Genomic DNA, 20,251 nt, shown 5'->3' with positions numbered 1-20,251 from the left:
TACTTCTGGTTGAAACTACTCATTTTGCTTTTCTGGGCTCTCATATCTTCATGTTTCCTTATTATTTTTTCAGTTTGGTGGCTTTTCCCTCCTTTTAAAAAATTGGATAGTCATGCTTCTCTGTAACCTTGGTGAGTCAGTTCAACCTCTAATTACTTCAGTCTCCTTCCCTGCAGGAAAGGCTGTCAAAATACAAAAACACTCCAATGTTTTGCATCATCTTGCACGCACACAGGGATAAGGAGGGATATAATTCTCCCAAAGAAGCAAAACAACTGGCAACAGCCGGTACAACAACTTCTAAAGATCCAGTCTGACTCTGTCTTGAAAATCAGCCTCAAACTGCCCTTAAATAATAATTACCCCATCTGCATCAGGACTATCTCATTGACTAGCCACTCAATGACATAATACCTGCTATCAACTTTCAGCACAAATGCAATCACTGCCATATTTTGTAAGACCAACAAAGTATCATCTGTACCTCAGGACAGTGGGATATAATAGGATACACAAAGACACGGCTCCCCGTTCTTTGGTAACCTCACATCAAATCGCTACCAAACACGTCTCCAGTCTTCAAAATAATTTAGTTATTAGAAAGGTGATTGGACAAACCAGCAAAGATTTTTTTTCACTAACAAAAAGCAAATCAGAACAGAGTTAGTCTTTTTCTCCAGTTACCCAGCATTCAAAGCTCTAACTGTAGTCACATTGTAATAATTTTAGACCCCAAAGCAGTGTGACCATTTGATGCATAATTTTCAACACATGTTTTATTAATCCATTCTTCCTGAGCTTCATTTAAAATACTGGAAACTATAAAAAGATCAGTGTGTTACTCCCCTGCCAGGAAAAAAAAAAAAAAAAAAAGAAAAGAAATGAAAAAAAACTAAACACGAAAAAAGCCAGAGCAACTGGAATCTCCGTCTTGAGGAAACACATGGGATTGAAGCATCCGCCGGAGCTCTGTCACCGACTGTCATCTGTGACTCTTCGGTGCTGAAGTCTAGATGTCACCAGGCTGGGACGAGAAGGCGTGCGTGCAGGCGAGTGAGTGTGTGACGGCGGGGGTCCGGGATGGGAACCTGGGGGCAAACGGCTCGGGGAGGGTTTTCCAGGAAGCCCGGAGCTCGGCTGCGCGAGCGGCTGCGCGTCGGGCTGGGGCGCCTTGGCCGGCACGTAGCGCCCGGCGTGACTCAGCGCTGACTCACCGCACCCGCTGCCGGTGGATTTCCCGGTCCGCGCGCTCAGCCACTTCTCGAAGACGCCTGCTCCCCCGTCCTTTCCTGCACGCGGACCAGTCCTGGCGCTTTCAACAGAGCGGGACAGATTTTTATAGCTTTTGAATCCCGACCAAGCAGGGAATTAACTGGCTTTGTTGTCTTTGACTTTAAGAGCTCCATAGTCCACTGATGAAATTCTTTCAAAGGCTTGTTGGAACAAATCCCTAATGTCGTCCTTCCACAGTGACTTAGAGATGACCTCCACTCAGATTTTTGCTTCAGGCGCACCGAGCTCGCGTCTTATTTTGTCCCACATTTGGGGAGGTTATCTTTTCAATACGTCTGATAACTAGCCTTGGCTCAAACCCACAACTGTGGTGACGCAAATCAGGTTGGAACTTGGCATTATGTGTGGGCCTTGAGTGGCTTACTGTAAAAACCAGGGAACACTTCATAAAGACGTCCTTATCTGCCATCTCGCTTGTTGATTAGATGCCATGCTCATTTTCAGTCTGTCACTACCCTTTGCAAGGTCCTGGGATAGATTTAGATTGTTAACAGCCAGATTCTTGAGCAGTCATGTTCATTTCTTCCTCTGCAGGGTTCAGCACAGAGGGCAATAACAAGGCAGTATTTCTCCAGCTGTAGCCCACCGGCCACCTGTATGGAGAGTGCCAGCGGTACATGGCCAAAAGGCATGTTCTTAGACCCCACTTCGAAGTGCCGACTCAGAATGTCCTGGGCTGGGGCCTGGAAATCAGCCCATATGGAATTCCAATGTACACTTAGGTTTGTAAACTACTAGGCAGAGGATGAGGGTATGAGATATTATTCTGTGAAGACTAGGAGAAATCTTTATAATCAAGAACACTCTGTTCTAAAATTGATATTGAAGTTCTGATGCCAGGTAATCATATTTCTAAAATTAGTTTTATATATAATACTGTGTTTGCTTTAACTGTGTATTAATATAGGCAGATTTTTTTTCTTTTTAATTAGAAATTCAGGTATAGAATAAAATGAAGTACCTATTGAGTAAATTTTCTTATTTCGGACCAGTATTTCCCAAACCTGACTTTGCAACAGAATTACCCACAGAGCCTTAAAACATTCTAATCCCTGGGCCAGACTCTAGGCCTAAAGAACCACTATCTGAAGGTGAAGTCCAAGAACAGGCAGTTTGAAAAGCTCTGAAAGTTAGTCTCTGTTCCTTTGCAAAAGGCGACTATTCCCAAATACAATAGAAATGTCATTAACTGCAGGGTGGTTGGCCTGTGTTGTTCTATGGCGTTCACTCATCTCTCAGTCTGCACTGTTTGCTTTTTTTTTTTAATTATTATTTATTTATTTGGTTGCACTGGGTCTTAGTTGCGGCAGGCGGGCTCCTTAGTTGGGGCACGTGGGCTCCTCAGTTGTGGCAGGCAGCCTCCTTAGTTGTGGCATGCGAACTCTTAGTTGCAGCATGCATGTGGGATCTAGTTCCCTGACCAGGGATCAAACCTGGGCCCCCTGCATAGGGAGTGCGGAGTCTTATCTCCTGTGCCACCAGGGAAGTCCCCTGCACTGTTTGCTTTTGAAATCACCATTTAAAAAATAAAGTTAAAAGTGACCACATAAAATATCAACTTATTTTTATATTGGTAAATTCACTTCTTCAGAAAGCAAGTTTGAAATATTTGTATTCTAAATCTTTGGAGGGGAGCGGGTGGGGAGAATGGTGGATGATTGGAGAATAATCTGAGAGTTGATTTTGAAATTTTTCTTATTCTTTTTCTTTGGATATTCTATTTACTCATTTTCTTTTTGTCTCACTGGATATATTTTTCACTTCATCATTGTTAGCATTGTGTCAAAAAGCTTAGATCTGACACACACCTGACAGAGGCATCTCCATGCTGACTTTCTTATATAGCCTTGCTTCTCCAAGTGAGGTTTCTGGACCAGCAGCATGTACATTACCCGGGAACTTATAAGAAATGCAGACTCTCAGGTCCCACCTAGAACTACTGACTTAGAATCAACACTTTAGTAAGATCCTCAAGCAATTTGTATGCATATTAAAATTTGGGAGGTGCTGTCTTACAGTAATGGTAAGAGTTATAATCTGGGGCTGGTGGAAGAAAAGAGAAGAGACAGAAGTGGGGTATATTTGTTTCCTAGGGCTGCTGTAACAAAGTACCATAAACTAAGTGGTTTATAACAATAGATATTTATTCTTCCACAGTTCTGGAGGCCAGAAGTCAAAATCAAGGTATCATCAGGGCCATGCTTTCCCTGAGACTGAGTAGAATCCTTCTTAGCTTCTAGTGATAGTCATGGTGGATCCTTGGTATTCCTTGGCTTATAGCTGCATCATTCCTATCTTTGCCCCTGTCATAACATGGCATTCTTCTTGTGTGTCTCTCTCTGTCTTCTTATAAGGATATCAGTCATATTGGATGATGGCCCATCCTAATGAACTCATGCTAAATTGATTACATCTCCAAAGACTCTATTTCCAAATAAGGTCATACACAGGTATCAGGGGTTAGGGCTTCACCATATCTCTTTGGGGGACACAATTCAACCCACGACAGGAAGATGTGGAAATTCCATTTTCAGTAAGTAAAATGTATTATGTGCAAAATAACATTAAAAATAATTATTGTTTTAAAATAACCTGATCACATTTTATAAAATAATTATAAACTATTCTCTCCCATTGGCTGTTATTTCACACTATTATCTTGTATTCTCTCAGCTGGATAATGAACTCTTTCCAAAACCAACTTTCTTTGCCACCCTTTCTACATGATGCTGAGTTCATAGTAAGAACTTAGTAGTTATTAATTATGATAATCAAGCTATGAGATACTATTGGACAAATATATAAAATCTCACATGTTTTAATCTATTAATGGTACAGGGTAAGAGAAAATTCTACCACAAAGATTAGTTTGACCATAAAAATTAAGCCCTAAAATAAAGGAAAAAAAATACTTACAGCTAAAACTATAACCACATTGATGGGCAAACTGAAAATACCTTACGACCAGGGCAAGAAAATGAAGGGAATCCTTATAACCGCAGGAAAGGATAAGAATAGGACCAGAGAGGCAGCTGCAAGAGAATGACGTCTTTTAAGAGCCCTTGACAGTTTGTAGCGGGCACCTGATTTTGTTTGCTCATCATGCATTTTCCCTCTTTCCTTTGAGAAAGCTCTCGTCATCCACTCCAACATTTTTGTGCCGGACTGTCAACCGCAGGGTTTCCCTTCCCCCTTCCTCCCAAGGCTAAAACACATGACTGTTTACTTTCTGAATCTGAATCTGGGTGAGTTTCAAAACTGTAGAAGTGGTTGAAGCTGAGTCATTTCAGTGGTAGTGCTCAAAGACACCAACCAGGTCTTTTTGTTTGTTTGTTCGTTTCAGCATGGAGAATACCAGAGTAACCCTAGTCACAGTCTTCCCAAGTCCCAATTGTTTAACTCTTCCTTTTATTCTGAGAGCTACTCAGTATCTTTCCAAATATTAATGTATTTAAAAATGTAAAATTTCAATATTTATTTTTAACTTACTCTTTTCAGTTCATTATTTTCTATTATTTCATTACAATTTATTACCAACTATTTTTTAATGGGGCCAAGAGTTAGCTCCAGCTGGTTTCTATTGCTTACAACCAAAGGAACATAACTACCATGAATATATTGATGGGGAGAACACATATTGCCTACAGCCGCCATACTAAGACAACCTGAAATAGTCGTCTGCATTCATGATGAACAAAATATGCACTCTTGAAATGTAATGAAGCTCTTTTCAGCTTATTTCAGTTGATTTTTTCAGCTATCATTATTGTCCTGTGTTTCAAGCTGAATCATTCTTCCCTCTGGACCATCCAAATTGCCAATGGGTGCAAAAGGGAGAATCACTCTTGTTATGCTACTTGTGGACACCAATAATCTTCTTTATGTTGCCTCCAGCTCCTCACTGTGGTTTTCATGATATTTGCAGTATTAAGGAGATTAAAGAAGAGTACTCCAAAGTTTCTAATTAGAGCTCTTTACTAGGGGCTAACTGGCAAAATAGAAACAGAGTCCCTGTTATGCCAGATTAAATGTGATCTTTTCTTTGCAAGCTTCATATTGGCCAATACTAAATAAATGTGTGTCTTTTGAGTTCTACAGATGAAATTTTATTTCATCAAGGTACATCAGCTTCCCAGAATCCTTAAGTCTTTACTCTTACTAATCTCTCTCCCACCACATGCTTGTATCAATAGTTGCATGGTGGATATGGTTTCATTTGGCTGGAGTAGGGAGTTTATAGGGAGAATAAGCCACCAAGGTAGCTGTTTTGAAATTATAGTGAATCATGAATATCATGGAGAGGTACATAAACATAATTCTTTAATGGTTTTTGATCAAGATAGTGACATTTACTGAGTACATATTATATGCCTGGAACTACATTATCCATTGATTTCCTGCTTATGATAGGTGGATTTCGCGCTCTTACACCACCTATGACTTTATGTAAAATATTTAAGACTCAAAAAATTTTTTTTATCAATGACAGACAATATGAATATTTACTTTGTTAGAAGAGGGTATATGCTCCCCATTCTTTACCTTTCTCTTCTTTCTGTTAAATTCTGTCATCTGTATATTTCCTTTTATCTTATTGAGATTGATAACATTTATATACTTGTTCTGAGGTTTGTCTATAGATTGGACACAACTAAAAAAAATTCTTAAACAGCATTTTCATTATATTATGACTATATGACTAGTTACAGCAGAGAAAATAGTGTAGTATGATTACATATCCTTTTCTACAGTCTCTTGTTTTTCCTAAAGTTTCTTATTGTCTTGCCCTTTTATTTTTTTCTTCCATTATCTCCCATAATTTTTTTTAAAAATTGTCAAACATACTACCTGGTCTGTGGAAACCTCTTTTTCTAGGACATTTCCAGCCTCCGGTCCCCCTTCAGCCTCTGAACTGATTGCTCTCTAGGCCTGGTGCACAGCTATCCCTCTGAGACTCCTGTGCATTGTAGCAGTAGGTTACAGCCACTGTTTGCTGGATCTCATATCTTTGTTCCTTAACTTACTCCCTTCACTCTCAAATATCTTTTAAAGAGAGAATGCTTGGGAGATACATGTACTAATTCTTGCACATTTGAAAATGTTTCTATTCTGCCTTTACATCTAATTGATATTTAAGCTGGCTATAGAATTCTTGGTTGAAGATAACTTTTCTTCAAAAAGCTTGAGAGCACTACTTTATTTTCTTGTAATAATATTGCAGATGAGAAATCATATGAAAGCCAGAATCTCAATCCTTTTTTTCTCTTCTCCAACCTTTGAATCTCTTTTTATTCTTAACTTTCTGTAAGTTCATGGAGTTTGTAGGCATTTTCTCATTTATTCTATTTATCATTTAGTAAAAACTTTTAGTCTGAGGACTCATGGCTCCCTTCAGTTCTTTAAATAATTCTTGTTTCTATTTTCTCTGATGTTTCTTTATGAAACTGTTATTATTTAGATCTTGGATCTGGATGAACTCTCTATTTTTGTTATAACTTTCTTCTATCTTATGTTTTCTTGATTTTTTTCTATTTTCATGCATTTACTTAATTTTATCTTTTAATCCTTCCAATTATGTTTTCACTTTGGCAAATATACTTTCAGTTTCTGAGAACTTTTACTTAGTGTCTGATTGTTCTTTTATTATAACATCCTATCTGCTCGAATTTCTCTGATAAACTTATTAGAGTTTTTTTTTTTTTAAGAGTTCTTTGTTCCCTGAATTATTTATGTTTACTTATGCTGGGTTTTCTATTGATGCATTTCTTTCATTTTGCAGGTTTTCTTCTAATGTCTAGGAATCGTTGATTGTGTTTTTGTATTATGAAAAGCACCAGAAATACATCAATTTAGGATACATAAGCCCCTAGGTCCTCAAATTCCAAAATGATCTTATTTTAGGGCATCGAGAATCAAGTTTGCTACTAGCTGTCATAGTTCTCCCAGGCAATGTTTGTTTTCAATGCCCCTAGATGAAAATCTTCAGTTTTTGCTTTTTGTTTTGGATTAGCACAAATGCCTGATGGTTACATGTTTTGAGCTAGATGGCTGGAAGTAGGGAAATGGGGAACATTGTTCATTCACTGTTCTCCACAGGACTTTCACTTTCTCTCGATGTTTTTGTCCCACTTTTCACTGTTATCCTTTCTTACATCTCTCAGTCTCTAAGAAGAGAGACTGTTTGGGTGGTACAAATAGGCAGCCTTCTGCATTTTCCTAGAAACTCTCAAAAAGTACAGATTCCTGGGCTCGACCTAGGGATCCTGATTCAGCACATCTGGGATGGGTCTAGATATCTGTATTTTTTTTAATACCTTCCCTGGCTCATGCACACATTCAGTTTCCGGCACTACCAAGAAGTTACTAGTTTCCTGAGGAGGAGGTAACTATATAAGATAAAGCAGATGTAGGAGGCTCAGGACTGGGCAAATGACTGGGTACAGAAAGAACAAAGAGGAAGGAATCAAAACTGTCTACTAGGTTTTAAGCCTGAGTTGACTCCCAGAGTGATAGTTCCATTAGCATAAAAAGGAAAGTGATCAGAGGGGTAGGTTTTACTTTCTTCCTGATTTTTACATCCAGATATTGTACTAAGTGCCACTCCCACAAAATATTACTAAAGTGCTCTTTTTGTAGAAAGATTACTAATAAGAATGATGTTAGATACAATAGAATGATGAATAAATAGATGTGTAAATACATTTTCAGGCTGGAGAACTAGTATTTATATGCACAAACAAAACAATCTATTCACTTTAAACAACTTACAAAGGTAATTAAAAAGCATATATAGAGCATTCTAAAACTAAACGTGAGTAATCTACTGGTGGGAAGTTCCTGCTTTCCTTTCAATCAAGTGTCTTAATTTTGCAAATGTAAAAGAGCAACATTCAAATATACAATAACTCTTATACTTACTACATTTGAACACAAATGCAAAGAAAAAAAATCAACCAAAACCCACAACAGTATCTACAGCTATTTATGTCTTATATCCTTACTAAAATATTGCTATTCACACATTTCAATTTCTATTAATAGAACAGCCTGATGACTCATTTTTTACACTGACAGTCTAATGAGGATGTTTAGATATGTAATACCTATGATGACCATTAATAGCTCCTTCGCATTAAAACACATTTTTGGGGAAATAGTTCTAGGAAAATCCTGATTTTTTTTCTTTTTAAAAATTCAGGTATAATTTACATGCAGTAATTTTTACCCTTTTTAGTGCACAGTTCTGTGAGATCTGACGAATGCATACAGACACACAGCCACCATCACAGTCAAAATACAGAACAATTTCATTATTCCTCAAAGTCTCCTCCAACTCATTTAAAGTCAAGTCCTACCTTCCCCCAACCTTCAGCAGTGAGTGATCTGTTTTTTTCTACATATAGTTCAAGATTGGTGCCAGTGGAAAAAAGTAATCTGAAATACAGATCTCAGGCCTGACATGATGAAAATCTAATGCCACAGCTATTGTCTCTCACAACTGTCACTCATCATGTTTTAATTTCACAGTTTTGATTTAATCTTTTCTAAATACGGCACTAGATAAGTACAGAACAAGATAACAAGAATTCCCAGCAAAGGAGCCAGGTTGGTATTAGCACTATCCCCCTTTCGCCACCTCCCCAACCTTTTGGGTTTTATTCTTTGTGACATTGCATCTCCAGGACACTGCTTTGTATGTTCACAAGGACCAGAGCTTCTGTACTAGCTCAGAAGCTTAACAGGAATCACAGCTTTGATTTCAGGGTGACTTCTTCACTTTTCTTATCATGCCAACTAGGATGCTTTTACCAGCCATCTTAAGTTGTAATGCACAGTGAAATTGTATTTGAAAAAAAGAATAAACATTTTCAATGATGTACTCTCATATCCCCCCCTTTTCTAAGATATATAGTTAAAAATACTGTTTTCAGCCATGGATTATATTCTTTTTCTTCTCATGAAGCCTCCTTTAAAAAATAAACACTATATTGAGTTAGAGTTTACATACAATAAAATGCACCCATACTGCGTGTACCATCTTGACAAATGTATATACTTGAGTAAACCATCACTACAAATAAGAGCATCTCCCCTTTCAAAGCCTTCCTAATACACTTTTCAGTCAATCCTACCTCCACTCCCAATCTCAGGCAATTGATCTGCATTCTAACATGATAGATTAGTTTTACTTTTTCCAGAATTTCCTACAAACAGCATGTATTCTTTTGGGTCTGGCTTATTTACTTAGCATAAATTTATGGAGATTTGTCAGTGTTGTTGCATGTATCTGTAACTTGTTCTTTCTTTTCCCCTCTGAGAAGTATTCCATTTTATGGATATACCATTTGTTTATCCATTTGCTTGTTGAGGGACATTTGGGTTGTATCCATTTGGGGGCTGTTATGAGTAGAGCCACTATGGACCTTTGTGTATAATTCTCTGTGTAATATATTCCTTTTTCCTGGGCAAAGTTCTAAGAGCAAATGGCTGAGTTGTATGATTAGTACCCATTTAAGCTTTTAAGAAACTACAACCTGTTTTCTAGAGTGATTGCATCATTTTACATTCCCACAAGTAATATATGAGAATTCAAGTAGCTTCGTATCCTCAGCGCCACTTGGCTTTGTCAACTTTTTAAAATTTTAGCCATTCTAGTGGGTTTATAGAGCTGTCTCATTGTGATTTTAATTTGCAGTTTTCTGAAGACCAAGGACATCAAACAATTTTTTCATGTGCTTATTGGCCCTTTGGATAGCTTCTTTAATAAAATGTCTGTTCAAATCTTTTGCCGATATTGTTTTGGATTGTTATTTTCTTACTGAGTTGTGAAAGTTCTTCATATATTCGGAAAACCAGCCCTTTATCAGATATATGTATTACAGATATTTTTCCTACCTTTTGGCTTGTCATTTCATTTTTTTAATGGTGTCTTTCAAGGAGCAAAAGTTTTTAATTTTGAGAAAGTCCAATTTATCAATTTCATTCTTTTATGACTTGTATGCTTTATGCCCTAAGAAAGCATTGCCTATCCCAAGTTTGCCATGAACATTTATGCTTTACTCAAGAAGTTTTATGATTTTAGCTCTTATATTTAAGTCTCTGATCAATATCCAGTTATATATATATATATATATATATATATATTTTTTTTTTTTTTATATATATATTTTTTTGCGGTATGCGGGCCTCTCACTGTTGTGGCCTCTCCCGTTGCAGAGCACAGGCTCCGGACGTGCAGGCCCAGAGGCCATGGCTCACTGGTCTAGCCGCTCCGCGCCATGTGGGATCTTCCCGGACCGGGGCATGAACCCGTGTCCCCCGCATCGGCAGGCGGACCTTCAACCACTGCACCACCAGGGAAGCCCTCCAGTTATATTTTTGTTTACGGTATAAAGTACGTGTTGAGGTTCATTTCAAGTAGTATTTGATTAAAAGATAAACTTTGTTGAAAATCAATTAACAATATCGTTTGAGCCAATTTTTTAAAATTTACTGTTGATTATATTGAAATATATGTGTATAGAATGGAATCATGGAATCATATATACTGATTCCAGTAACAGACTGCCTAAACTACTCTAGCTTTATAGTAAATGTTGAGATCAGTCAATAGAAGTCTTGAAATGTTATGCTTCTTTAACAAAAGTGTTTTCTAGGTTGTTTGCAACCTCATGTAAACTTAAAAATAATTGACTTTAAATTTCTACAAAAAGCCTGCTGAGCTATTGATTAAGATTGCATTAATTAATTTGAGGAGAATTTCCATCTTAACAATACTGAGTCTACTAATCTATGAATCCAGTATATCTTTCTATTTACCTAAGTCTTTTAAAACTTCTTTCATTAGTATCTTGAAATTTTTAATGTACAGGTATTACACATATTTTGTTAATTTTATCCCTAAGTATTTCATGTTTTTCTGTGCTGTTGTGAATATAATTTTTCTTTAATTTCACTTCCAGAGGATAATGACTAGCATGTAGAAATGCAATTGCTTTTTTATATTAACCTTGTATTCTATAACTTTGCTAAATTCACTTGTCACAGTAGTTTATTTGTGGATTCCTTTTAATTTTCTATTTCTATAATCATGTTATTTGTAAGTACAGCATTACTTCTTCCTTCCCAATTTTGTCTTTTACTTCTTTTCCTTGCCTTATTGCAAAGGCTAGGCCCTCTAGTCAAGGTTGAATATATGTGGTGAAAGCAGACATCCTTGCATTTTTCCTAGTCTTTGTGGGGAAATACTCAGTATTTCAATATGAAGTATGATGTTACCTGTAGGTTTTTTATAGTTGCCCTTCATTAGACTGAGGATACTCCTTTCTTTTCTATTTGCTGAGAGTTTTACTATAAGTGGATATTGAATTTTGTCAAATGCCTTTTTGGCATCTACTGAAGTTATCACATGGTCCTTGGCCTATGGAACTTACATTCTAATGGAGAAAATCAGATTATAAACTAATAAATAAATGTATAATATATTCATTGAGAATAAGTGCTATAGAGAGATGTAAAAAAGGCCTAGATGATACATTGTTATTTGCAGAAGATGGTAAAAAAAAATGCTTTCTAGACATTTGAGTGAAGACCTGGAGGAAGTGAAGGAGAATACCATGAAAATATCTCGGGGAACAGCATTCAGATGGCAAAGAAAACAGCATGTACAAAAGAGCTTGGTGTGTTTGAGGAATATCAGGGAGGCCAAGGGGGCTGCAGTGGAGTGAGAGAGGAGCACAGGAAATGAGGTCAGAAAGGTAGGAAGCCCAGCTCATAAAGGGCTTTTAGGAGAATGAACTTTGGAATGAATGAAATAGGAAGTCATTTTAGGATTTTGAACATTAAAAAGATACAATGTGTCTTGTATTTTAGAAGGATCACTCTGATATGGGAAATAAATTATAGGAGGCAAGGGTTGATGTAGGTAGACCAGTTAGGAGGTTATTACAATTGCCCAGATGAAAGACTGGACCAGTATGGTAGCAGTGAAGCTGAAGAGAAGTAGTGGGGTTCTGGACATATTCTGAAGGCAGAGCTGACAATATACCCAATGGATTGGAACTATTCTGTAAAGAGGAGCCAAACTCAGATCAATTTAATTCCAAACCTATACTTTCTCTAAGTATAGGAAAAAAATCTGTTTAAAGAAGAAAAAGGGAGAAAAAACCCACACAGTTGGTATGCTTAAAAACTGTAAGAAACTAAGTTGAAACTCATGGTCACTGGTGAATCCAAACCATTTTAATCACCCCAAATATTTTCAATCTAAATGGCTCATGGTGTGTGCCTAAAGTAAATTCAATGTTATGAAAAAATGTAATATACAGGTTGTATGTTGATTTGTGAATGCTTTAGAGTTCTGAGCATATAAAAATACTTTACTTAAAGTTTGGAAAATAACTAATAATAGAGTAAAATGAGAATCATAGCAATCCTACAAAATATGAGAAGAACAACTATTAGTCCTACTATTCTATAGGTTATAAATTTAAAAACGAGATAAATATATGGCCAAATCTAATGAGTCAGAGACTAGGATCAGAGTCTACTGATTCGAATTCTAGCTCAGTTATACTCTTTGATCAATTGCTGACTGCTGCTCAGGGCTGCCTATCATTTCTGCCAATTTTAATGAAGGATATCAAATATCAATATCTTTAATACCCATGACATATGTCCTGAAACCTCAATAGATGACTATGAGAAGATTCTACATGTTAGCTCATTTAGTAAGATCCACAAAATGACAGCTCAGTGAAGTACAAAGAACTTGGACAAACCAATTTCTAGGAAAACTATGATCTGTATCAGTAACTCTAAGTATTTTAAAACATCTAATGCTACTACAATTGTGTAGATTTATTTTGCAATGGCAAAATATGTCCAAATATGTGTGTGTTGCTGGTAGTGGAGTGAGGGGGATGTTTAGAAATCCACACAGAAAGAACATTTGCAAACACATTTAAACAAAGCAGGGTTGAGAACTGTAATTTTTACTTCTTTGATGCTGAGCATGCATTTCCCCTAAAATTAAAAATTAAAAATTAAAAAAGAGAGGGCTGTAGAATTTATCTGTACCAAAGCAATTGGGATGTGTGGATTCTTTTATTCCACTGTAAATATTTTGCATATGTTTAGAGCAAGCACCAGTAATTAGTCCATAATTGTAACTTGCCACTCTTAAACACAAGAGCTGTGTATATTTGGAAAGATTAAGGATAACTAGGTTAAGTAATTCTCAGAGCCTTGTTTATCAAAGCAAAGATGGCTAGCAAGACTCTTATTGTTTACTTGATATGATATAAACATATTTTATTAAATAGTGAAGACTACATAGTTTAAAATTTTATAAAGAAAGCTTTTTACCTAATTTTGGGGAAAATTAAAGGAGAACATTTCTTTCCAAGGCTGAATTTTTTTTTTTTCTTGGCCACGCCACACAGCATGAGGGATCTTAGTTCCCCAAGCAGGGATTGAAACTGCGCATCCTGCAGTGGGAGCACAGTCTTAACCAATGGACCGCCAGGGAAGTCCCTAAGGCTGAAATTTTAACCTTCTTTATATTACCTAATAATGTGCCACATACAATTTGATACTTGATCATTTTTTTCTGTAATCAATCATGACTCATTACATCAATACACACACATATATTTTAGTATTAAAATGGATCTTCTTGGTTATTCCTTGAAACTATTCAGGAGGTAGTATTTCTATTTTACAGACAGAGGTATAATTATTTAAATGTGGTACAACAAGCTAAAAATCACACAAACAGTAGAATGAGTACCAGAACATGATTCACTAATTTTAGATTTACAGATCAGTGAGCCCCAAATATCTCTGTTTCTGGGCTGTTCTTTTGGCAAAGATGTTTGCTGAATCTGCTGATGGAGAGATTACAAATGCACATTCTATACTGGTGTATATTGAGAGTGGAATAAATTGTTAGTGGGAAGGATCTCCTTTTCCAAATAAAATGCAGGCTTCTAAGAACAAGCAAAATTGGGATTCATGTAATTCTGGAATACCAGAATAGGCAGAATAAATAAAATAATAAGCAAAGTTTCTTAGTGACTTTTCTAACCTTTGTGCTGATTTAACATCAAATTCATTTTGCTAAACAACTTTGGAAAACTTACTAACCAGTAGAAATGTGAATTATAGCTCTTCCTCAATGAAGTAACAAATTAACATTGCCCAGGTAGTAAATTTCAATAAAATCCATTTAAAATTGGAAAAGATAAGCCCTTTTGGAAACTGCTTATTCAGCCAACAAGGGCATTGAACATCTATTTTATGTCCATCAGTGGTTTAGAGTGATGAAGAAATATGAGAGATAAAATGAAATTGTTTTTGCCCTCAAAGGATTTATAATCTAGTTAGTTCTTAGTGACGGTTTTGCTTCAGATTGGTAGATAAAAGCTTTAGGTGCTTCTTGATACCCTTCTTTAGAGAACCAAATTTTGTCAGAATCACAGGACTCCTTCAGACAATACCATGGAATAAATAAACAATATTGAAAACATTTGCTTCAAACAAGGTTCTTATTTTATTCAGTGAGTAAAGATTCCACATACCTGTTTGAAATATCTCAGTGTGGAAGAAGCCTAGACCAGCCAGGTGGCTTACGTGAACTTCTTCACCCTTAGAAAGAAAAAAACATTGAGTAATATTGGTTCTGCTACCTGGTGCTGGCCAGGAACACATGAGACAATGTGCAATTGTACACCAAGGACTCCAATGTCACTAACAAAGAGATTCCCAAAACATCAAAGAGGAAAGCTTTTAAGTTTTAGGAAGACAGCTTAAAAATAAAATTTGACTAACTATACAATCTTATTGGACATTCTGCCCAATCATCTCTCCTAATCCCTACATAGTCCGAAATGCTTCCTCTTGTTCTTTAGAAGGAAAAAAAATAATCATTTTTTGGTTCCAAACTTTTGGTAAAAATTACCTAGAGACTGGTAAAGGTTTAATCTGTTAGATTTCTTATATGTAATCCTGACTCATGATCATTATGCTGAATATCAATTGCACTTCAATAATCATTTATTGTCCAAGTTCGAGGTACAATTCACTGTGCTAGACATGGAAAGAAACACAAACATTAACCTATATTTGATGTCCAGATGCTTACCATCTAGCAGAGATAATCCCATAAATTCTATAAAGTTGAATTTATACTAAGATGTACCTGAAAACTGCACTTTTGGATATGTTATTGTCAAACTAAATAGACTAATATTACTTTTATCATTAAAAATTGAATGAGGACTGAAGGGAAAACAGTTTTTAGAGCTTGCTCATTGTTTATATGCCATAAAAAAATTATATATATGTTTAAGTATATATATATATATATATATATATATATATACACACACACAGATATTTTGGTGAAAACAGATTTGAAAATATTCTCTTATGTTAGTGAAACAATCTCCTATTGAATTCAAAATATGGAGGAAATTATGTATAGAATAAATCAGTTTTAGGGCTTCCCTGGTGGCACAGTGGTTGAGAATCTGCCTGCCAATGCAGGGGACACAGGTTCGAGCCCTGGTCTGGGAAGATCCCACATGCCACGGAGCAACTGGGCCCGTGAGCCACAATTACTGAGCCTGTGCGTCTGGAGCCTGTGCTCCGCAACAAGAGAGGCCACGATAGTGAGAGGCCCGCACATCGCGATGAAGAGTGGCCCCCGCTTGCCACAACTAGAGAAAGCCCTCACACAGAAACAAAGACCCAACACAGCCATAAAATAAATTAATTAATTTAAAAAAAAGAATAAATCAGTTTTAGGACCTAGAAAATGAGAGGGGAACTTTTTCTGAGTCAATTTAAGAAATTCATAAACTGCTATAAAAGCTAATAATACTCAATAAAATTTTGGTGGCCAAATAGGAGTTTCCATGATTTGCCTAAATCTGCTCAATCTAAACCATTTAAAAGATATCTATCTTCAGATATTTTATATAAACCTAATATCTATAGTTTTAGGGTGCTTGCTATAAGAGCTAAAATGATGAAAAATTGAGATTAGACTTCTAGATAATGGACCAAATATAGGTACTTGTGTTTGCTTCCTTTCTATAATATCATCAAAATGATAGAGAGTGATTTAAAAAGAACAAACCCATGAAGACAAAGAGGATGGAAGAGGAGTCAATACAAGAAAATTCTAGAAACTGAGAAGCAGACTCAGAAGTGGTAACTGCCTATTAAAACTTTAGAAAGCAACTGTGGGGAAAGTCAAGAAGCAAATTAATTTACATTTCAGATTTTCTGAGGGCTCAAAATTATTGGCACTAGGTGATTTTGAACTGTGTTAAATGTGAGGCTACAAACAGGAGAATGGGTTGAATGTCAGTGGGATGCAGTTGGACACTTCCCCCCACAGAGCTCTCTCCCTATCTGTAAAATGGACCACTTGAGCATTCCTAATTAGTACAGAAGATCACAGGTTTATTCTAAAGAGGAGTTTTGAAAAGAAGGACACTAGGCAAAATCGTAGTTACTGGTACCTTGCTAAAAAGTAGAATTAAGTGAACTTTAACATATGGAATTCTAAGAACACCCATCTTGTCTTCTCACACTTGGTTCCTAAAGTGCTCGCTTCCACCCACTACTTCCTAGGCCTAGGAATGGAAAAGTCACCTCTGGGGAATCTGATCAGCCCTAGGATCCTGACATCAGGGTTCCTTCAATGACATGAGTCACCCAAATCACCCACCAAAAGCAAAGCCCCCCTCAGCATACTGCACCCAGAAGTGCTCAGAGCTTCCCATCAGCTTTCTAGTCCCCCCACTCTTAGAAAACCAGAGGTCACTCAATATTTGAGGGGAGCCTCTGTGTGAAAGACAAAGATGGAAACAATCAGATAAAAGCAGCATTGAAGAGATGAACATAGGCAAGGGAAGAAAACGAAAATACTGTCTTTCGTATCCCAGATCGACAAGAGGTAGTATGGTAGCCATAAATTAGAACAGGGTGACTGACTATCTATCTATCATCTATCTAACTATTTACCTACCTTCCTATCTATCTATCATCTATCTCATCTCTAAGGAGAACAAATAAAGAGCTCCTAAAAATTCAAATTATGAGAGTAGAAATTTAAAACAAAAATAATAAAAGGGTTGAAATATAAAGAGATAAGTTGAGGACATCTCTCTGAAAGTGGAGGAAAAAGACAATGAGAGGATAAGAAGGAAGAAATGATTTTGAAATCAGAGGACTACAGACCATCCAGGAGGTCCAATATCTGAGTAACAGAAATTTAAGAAACAGAAGTAAGAGAAAATGGCTAGAAGAAAATAATCAAATAAGTAAATCAAGAACATTTTGCAGAAATGAAAGATTTGAATTCCCCCATTAAAAGGGATTACCAAGTACGCACAACAAAGATTACTAAATCTTCCAGTGGTTTTTCTGGGGGGGATGGGGGGTAATTTTTTGCCATATTCCAGTATAATGTGCTTATATTGCTGCTTCTTGATTTTGCAGCTTTAGGTATTATCTATTGACTCCCTAACGTGATAGATGTAGATTTAGTGTTGTTTCACCGTTACCCCCTTCATCTGTCTCTCTCTTCTCATCCTCAAATCCACCTAATATAATTATATTGCAATTCTGGTTAAATCAATATTCAATATTTACATTATTATGACTACGTACAAGCTATTCACAGCTGATCCCTGTAGCATTTTATAATTTCTTTTCTTCTTTCCTGCATAATTTTTTGTTTTCCTTAGAGTCGGTCTTTGTCTTGTTTCTTCATTTGTGAAATTGGGAAGTTTGTGGTTTGACCTACTTCAGATACAGAGATTCAGACATTGTCATTAAGAAACGATGTCACTCCTTTGATCTGCTCTGTTTTCTTCCGAGTTACCTTCGTTCTCAGGCAGGCAATCCCAGCAAACATACTCTAAGCAGCTCCAGACTTATATGCTAATGGTTTAGAAACCTCAGCAGATAAAGGGAGGTTTTTTTCTCAGTAGCTCCAGTGAGGGAAGCAATCTCTTGCCCAAGAGGATGTGCTATTCTTTTTGTTTTCTTGAGTCAACACTTTAGCCAGTGGTGATGTCAGTTTTATCTGAGCCTCATGGATTGAGAATGAGCAGAGTCTGGTCAGACAAAAAAAAGATAATAGGCTTGGAAAATTTTTAATGCATTTTGTATTTGCATCTATAACTATAGTATAACTCAAACTCAAAAAAGTCTTAGGATTGCACAGGCCAGAAAGGACAAGAGTTCATTTAATATTTTCCTCTGATGTAATCAGGATCATAACCAAATTATTCCAGATTTACCACCAAAATTCACTAATGTTAAGCTCTCTATAATTGATGCCTTCAGGTTAAGGAAGTATTATATAAGTTTTTGAGTTTAAACAGCATTATAATTTTAGAGTTTATTCAGGAATATTGTACTAATAGTCAAAGAGCAGAAATTGCTATATAATTTAAAATTAAGACAATATGAATTTATGACAAATTTTAGTACTACCAACATGTTTATATGCAGTTTACTTGATCTTTTTTTTTTTTAATTTTTTATTTTTTTATTTTTTTTGCGGTACACGAGCCTTTCACTGTTGTGGCCTCTCTTGTTGCAGAGCACAGGCTCCGGACGCGCAGGCTCAGTGGCCATGGCTCACGGGCCCAGCCGCTCTGCGGCACGTGGGATCTTCCCAGACCGGGGCACGAACCCGTGTCCCCTTCATCGGCAGGTGGACTCTCAACCCCTGCGCCACCAGGGAAGCCCCTGCTTGATCTTTTAAATGTTGTATTTAATATTATTTTTGATGAGTATTGTGACCTACACAACCTGTTATGAGGCAACCGTTGGCTATAGGAAATTTAGTATTTAGGCTATCCTACTGCTCTGTAAGACTTCAGCCAAACAATTCCTGTTTGGTAGAAATAATTGCAATTTTGGTTTCCAAGGAGGTAAGGCCATCTTCATTTATTCCCTCTTTTTTGGTAATATATTTTTTTAGCAAACCAAAAGTCCTTAGCTGTCCTTCAACTACCTTGAACTGTAAGAAGTAAAGAGTATTGATTGGGGAAAAACCCCAAAATTCCATGCTAACAAAATTATTTCAAAAGTAATGAACAGTGCCGTAGTTCAGAGAGACCCTTTTAGTACTGATGTATACCAATCTTTAGTGTTGTCATATTTATATTTGTCTTAGTATTATTTTATTGTCTCTCTGCAATATGACTATGTTTACATCTAAGCTTACAAGTCAAAATACTCATTATGCATTTATTTAACAATGTTAGAGAACTATGATGACCACTTTTAGTTTATGACAATACAACTCTGCCATTTGCAAATAGTGATAATAACAATAGCTAACATTAATCCTCACAAAACCCCTACAAGTCAGACAGTGTTATTATTCCCAGTATACTGATGAGGATACTGAAAAAGAGGGTAGACACTTACTAAGAAATTTATGACTAAGTGGTTAGAACCCAGCTAGTCTACACAAGGTAAAAACTGTACGAACATAATGACAGCATTGCATGGATCATGACAGCCTGCCTATTTCTAGTGTAGAATACGGGAAGAAGAAAGACTCCAACATGAATTTTGAATGGCATATGCAAAAAGCCAAGAGTCAATAAGTTGATAGAAGAGGTCATGTTGTGGTTTGTAAGTGGAATAGACTACTCATTGAGTCCACTGCTTAGGATTACACCTATAAAAATGGTAAAGATAAGGTAGTAAGGATCAGAGCCCACCATGAAGAAGAGTCTTTTTATAATTCGGGACAGAGAGAACGTTCTTTTGGTGTGCTGTCACTCATTCTCTCACTCTTTCTCCACACCATCTCCCCTCGAAACCTTTATTCTTTGAAAAAAATTTTTTTAATATTTTATCATAATATCTATTAAGTATACAAAAAGTACAGAGAATACCATAACACACATATACATACCCA

The 20,251-nt window shown here is 36.5% G+C and overlaps 1 long non-coding RNA gene across 2 annotated transcripts; it reads left to right on the top strand.

Annotated features, from left to right (window-relative positions):
• Positions 1-520: 520 nt before the first annotated feature.
• On the top strand, positions 521-10,077 carry LOC141278297 (uncharacterized). 2 transcript variants are annotated; one of them, XR_012330753.1, is made up of 2 exons: positions 521-1,049; positions 1,828-10,077. It is a non-coding gene; the product is annotated as an uncharacterized lncRNA (long non-coding RNA). The 2 variants fall into 2 exon arrangements; XR_012330752.1 differs by having other exon boundaries at positions 521-1,053.
• Positions 10,078-20,251: the final 10,174 nt, after the last annotated feature.

Source organism: Tursiops truncatus, chromosome 3 (genome assembly GCF_011762595.2).
Source record: "Tursiops truncatus isolate mTurTru1 chromosome 3, mTurTru1.mat.Y, whole genome shotgun sequence".
NCBI lineage: Eukaryota > Metazoa > Chordata > Mammalia > Artiodactyla > Delphinidae > Tursiops > Tursiops truncatus.
This window is presented reverse-complemented; position numbering and strand designations above follow the sequence as displayed.